The following is a 5,696-nucleotide window of genomic DNA, read 5'->3' on the forward strand; positions in this document are numbered from 1 at the left end:
GCCTTATGAAACGGGCGCGCCGCCAGCGTCCGCCGATTGGCCGAGCGCGGGCCCCGTGCCGCCCGTGCACGCCTCAACCCTTCCCGGCGGCGGCTGGCGAGCCCCCGGCCGGCGCGGCGGGGGCGGGGCCAGCGCAGCCGGACGCCGCGCGACGCAGCTAGCGCGCGCCAGCGAGCGGCGACGGACGCGCGACGCCACCGGCCGCCGCGCCGAACGGCGACCGATATCGGCAGGTGACCAGTCAAAGGACCGCCCCAGGTCACAGCCAGTGGCCCTCGGTCACCGGAGCTAGGTAGTAGGTAATCGCCTCCGGGCGTAATAGGTCCACAGACCACAATTGTGGCCAACTCGCGCCGTGCCAACCGTTCGACATATCTCTCGATCCGTACCACTGAGACCAGTTCGCGCTGCCCAGTCGTCCTACGCAACCATAGCCAGAGCCACATCAAGTTGTCTCTCCGATCAACAGTCCCATCGGCTCAGAAGTGCGACATCCGATCATATTCGACGAATTTCATGGATATCTTAGAAGAAAAAAGGTCATTATGATGGGGGGAAAATAAGGAATAATGTCACCTTTTCGACAACATTGAAATAAGGCAGAAAAAGTTTACGAACTTGTTCTTGCATAGAACTCTCCGCTTCTCGAAAATCACCATTCTTCCGATATCACCGTTCTGTTAACGAAAAAATTATTACCTTCTACTCGGCGGTTTCACTCATCGCTTCAGGCAAAAACTATTTAATATAATTAGATAAATAAAAGAAGTTGACCTTTTCCTCGACATCAAAAATGTAAAAAGCCGAATAATATATTTAAAAAAAAAACGGTGAGCTTTCGGCCACTGGCCTTTATCAAACCAACGTGATAACAATGTTATCACGTTGTTCCTCGCTCGTGATAACAATGTTATCAATATGTTCCTCGCTCGAGCACTTAGTAATATTACCAAAAACTATTTAACGTTATTTTGAAACAACTGACAGTCCACAAGAAAGGTAAGTATGTGATAATCATTTGGATTTCCACGTTTTAGGAACGATCAGGTTTCAAGCAGTTATGTGCAAGCATCTTATTTACCTACACACAATAAATATCAGAATCCAAGCATCGTAGGAACTAAAATATTACCAAACAAATGATCCGTATTAACATTATGCTACCATGCAGGGTACGCTACGTGTACGGTTGGATTTGCAGGGAAGATGTGAGCCTTCCGCGCATTCCGCCAACTGAAATATAAATAGTTTTAGACAGTGCTGTAGACCTTTGTTATGAGTCGCATTGTAAACAATAACAGGGCCTGTTTGCACCCACAGCACTCGGCGAAAGACGAAGATATGAGGGCGTTGGACACTTCGGAATGTTGTCGACTGAGCAGAGGTGATTTGTCACACAGTCGAGTCGTGATCGGCTCTCCCTCCCTCCCTCTCTCTCTCTCTCTTCCTCTCTCTCGCTCTCTCGGCCCTCCCTCCCTCCCTCTCTCTCTCTCTCTCTCTCTCTCTCTCTCTCTCTCTCTCTCTCTCTCTCTCTCTCTCTCTCTCCCTCCCTCTCGCTCTCTCGGTCTCTCCCCCCTTCTCTCTCTCTCGCTCTCTCGCTCCCTCTCTCTCTCTCTCTCTCTCTCTCTCTCTCTCTCTCTCTCTCTCTCTCTCTCTCTCTCTCTCTCTCTCTCGCACACTTCCAACACTTAAATCAAAATACCGGAATACAGGTTAGTCGCAATAAAAATGCTTGATATGATGCAAAATAGCTACACCTATCAGACCACAAAATTCGAACACGGGCGAAAATCGTTGAAGACAAGTAGGTAGGTATTGCTGAGCAGGCCAGCATACGCTGGGCTGCTCACGAGTTGGTTGAAGGCGTTTGCATGGTTGCATTATGCGCATGAGCTGGTGGCATGACAAGTAATAAGCTGCAAGAACTGTGCGTTGGGGGAGCGACGGAATCTGCAAGCAGCTAAAAATGCTATTACAACCCTACACATATTTCATTTAATCCAAATATTTATTGTAATATTGTCCAGGTGAGCCTAACAATCTCCATTTTTCTGTAATTCAGCAGGCAAAGGAAAAGAATCATCCCATTTCACGCCCTCGGTTTATCACCCCCTAGGTAGCCTGGTGACCGGACTCGGGGTCGTTGAGATCGAAGGAGCATTGAAAAACAGCATATCAAGCTATGGAACACACGGCAGCCGAGTGTGCCAGCGACTCTGAGAGGACACTAGCTCGGATCGAAGCATGACAGCGTACACTGCGTTGGACAGGCAGAACCGTCGCCTCTGGGCTCGATGACTCCGACTCTGAGGGCAATCATCTGCAGACCGTTCCTCCGCGACCTGAGTCTATCGACAGCACCGACCGCTGCCTGCGCCTGGGTCAGCGGCTTCAGCTGCCTCTCCGAACGCTCCGCGGCCCGGTCTGGAGCCTCCCCGGGCCGCATTGACAGCTTTTGCAGCTTTTGAACGGTGAATGGAACGCCCATCAGGTGCCCGCTATCAGCTAGAGCCAAAAACAGAACCACATCTCTGCATACACCACGATACTGTTACTCGACCAGTGGGTATAAGCTTCTCAGCAGCCCAGGAAGTGACCGATGATTTGAGATATATCTGCGCTATCACCAATCGGAGCAGATATAATATAATGTAGCTAACCATGGAACATCTGGATCTGGAACATCCTGAACTGGAACAGGGAATCACATCTTTGCATACACCACGATACTGCTACTCGGCCAGTAGGTATAGGCTTCCCGGTAATCCAGGAAGTGACATGACTTGGATACATCTACGCTATCACCAATGAGAGCAGCAGACATAATGCAACACAGGATAACTGGAACATCAGTCCGGTCCGTGCACGGACGGGTACCTATCTGAACCAGCGGAACGGACGGACGGGGTGGCGGATACCCGCCATCATCTTGGAAACTACACGCAAAGCACTTAGGAGATATATTGATTCAAAAGCTGAAAGAAAATACTCATTGAAAGCATCTTGGCTAGTATTTTTTTTTTCTTCAAAATATATAAGTCGCTAAGAGAGACAAGGCCGCTTAGGGCTGTTTGCAGAGAAGTAACAAGGGTGAGCTAAATGTTGTTAAAAGTCAGTGCCTCATATGGGTAGCGAATTCAAATCAAGAATTGGTGACCTCAGGAAATCAAAAAAGAAAAGAAAAAAGTGAAGATACAGGACATCAGAGATCGCCCTACCGCCCTGGTCACTCAAATGGTCCTAGCGAAAACAGAAAAGTGTATGGTGATGACATCTGGGTTAACAACTAACTTACTTTAATTTTTATCATAGATAACATAAATCATGTTATCTATGTCTTTATTTATTTTTTACTATATATTTTGGGGGGAAAGAGATCGTGATTTGCAGAGCCTGCAGATTGTAATTTTGGCAAATCTGGTTTGCATTTGGTCTTTGTTGGCAATTCCAATATGACCGTTCATTTATTAATCAGAAGATCGGCAAAACATGCCAGTATTGCCCATGACAACTGCACAGAAAATTGGCAAACGCTAAACGGTGCGGCATTCTGACAATAAAAATACATATAAGGGGGATGCAGCAGCCCTCGCTTCGTTAGCCATGGTTTACATAACTACGTGTTTACGAGCCGAGACCATAAATAGAAAAGCTCACAAGCATGATTATCTTCATCCAGCTTCATGATGACCAAAAGACAGCGTATTTCAAACAGCTTTTACAAGTGACAATTTTAGCTGCTAGTTGCCACTGAAAGAAGCATTAATTATGTGCATACAAAACAGCATTATCGGGTTTAACATGCCGTGCTGGCGGCGCGGGAGCCGAGTCGCGGAGCTTTCTATCCGGTTGCGGTTCGGAGTAGCTTGCCATGGATACCGCAGCTACTTGGTGTCAGGCATGGGTGGAGAATGTTTGAAAAAGTTACCCCGGCCAGCGACCGCAAGTCGGAAAGACTATATGCTCAAATATATAATTATACATATTTGTCAACGGTGATCAACAAACATCTATCCTGTCGCATGGAAAAATGCACGTTGTGTATTTATGTTCATTGTTCAGGGATGAGCATTATCATTTAATCATTCATAACGTTTTTGACATGATTGACAAGACGACCTTTCGACGGCACAACCCCTGATGGAGCTAGAGCTTCGCGGAAAAACGAGCGTGTTGCCCGTCACGAGAGGAAGCCAATGATACCCAATTTTAAGGTCCTAGGTCATCGGTTGACCTTACAGGTCAGGTCAATGACCCAAAAATCGGGAATATCGGGACCTGTTAGAAAGTCGTAAAGCGTGGCTGCTAAGGGGTTTTCCGGGGTGGTGATCACGAATATCGTGTTAGTTTTGATCACAGATGATGTCGTTAAGCGTTTAGACCAGGTCGGGTCCGATCAGGTCAGGTCAGCCGGTGGGGGTCGTGACGGGTATTCGTAGTACCTGTCATCCGCCTCTGACAGCTTCGTAACATGTTACGAAGGCTCCAAAACGACTTCGTAAAAGTTCAAATGGCTGCTAAATTCGAATTCAGCTCCAAAAACTAGCCTAGAAACATGTAAAACTCGAAAAAGTGAGCCGAGGTCACCAAAGGTCAATGACCTGACCTGACCTGCAGGTGACCTTGACACCCACCCTAATGCATGGGAGCAACATCAAATCACACGTTTGAACGTTTGAAACCACGAAAAGCTTGCAAACGCGCGACTAATGCGAGCCGACATACGCCGAATCGCGATTCCGGCCAAACACGGTCAAGGAAAAGAGGTCACAGGTCAAAGGTCATTTGGGTCAGGGTCATGAAATTTTCAGAGTAGGTGTAAAATTGATCAATGCGAGGGTACTGAAAGTTTCGTCGCGATCGGCCGCTTTTTACGTGAGTTATTCGCGAAAAACCTTAAGGGGGGGGGGTTGACAACTTAACCCCGCCGCTACTGAAGCTCAAGGGGGAGCCTTGAGCTTCAGTAGCCCTCTCTTGATGCTCTACATATATCACTGATATTACCCTAGATCTGCCTTGTAATGTTATCACTGTAGTGCCGTCTCACGGTAACGGCCCTTGATTTGCATTTAATTCTGTTTGATCAGGCTTGTCGGACTCGCGATGAAAAGTTTTGAGTAGAAGCTTCAAAATCAAAATAGAAAATTTGAAAGGTAGATAAGAGGCACACTTTCATAGGAGGCACTTGTTTCTTTCTTTTCTCTCATGTAGATATAGCTTTTGGAATTTACAGAAGTGGAAAAAGTTACCCCGGCCGCGCCGGGGTAAGCTGAAAGTTACCCCGGCCACGGCCGGGGTGGCCGGGGTAGGTTCTCCACCCATGGTGTCAGGTATTTGTGGCTGGCGTGTCCGGGTGGCGAGGAACAGCAGAGCCGTTCTTCAGCGAAAAACTGGCCGAAAGGAGTTGGGAGAGAGAAAATAGCGATGTGGAAGATCCGCCAAACATCTTACGGATGTTTCTCTGTAGGCTTCTAAGCCACTGGCGAGGGGCAGGTTTCAAATGCAGTGTTTTAGGCTCGGGTAACGGATATAGTTAGTTCCACACGAGGCATGTCGGTAGGTAGCAGACCGTTTGGCACGTTGGTGGTTCGCGTGGATGCCATCTGCACATCTCTGGGGGTGTTTTTAGCGCGGTCGCGGCCCCGTTTGAAGTCGTTTCGGCCCCACTTCCTCGATCCGATGCACCCGTGTCCACT

Source organism: Amphibalanus amphitrite, unplaced genomic scaffold (genome assembly GCF_019059575.1).
Source record: "Amphibalanus amphitrite isolate SeventyFive unplaced genomic scaffold, NRLGWU_Aamphi_draft 000125F_arrow, whole genome shotgun sequence".
Classification (NCBI taxonomy): domain Eukaryota; kingdom Metazoa; phylum Arthropoda; class Thecostraca; order Balanomorpha; family Balanidae; genus Amphibalanus; species Amphibalanus amphitrite.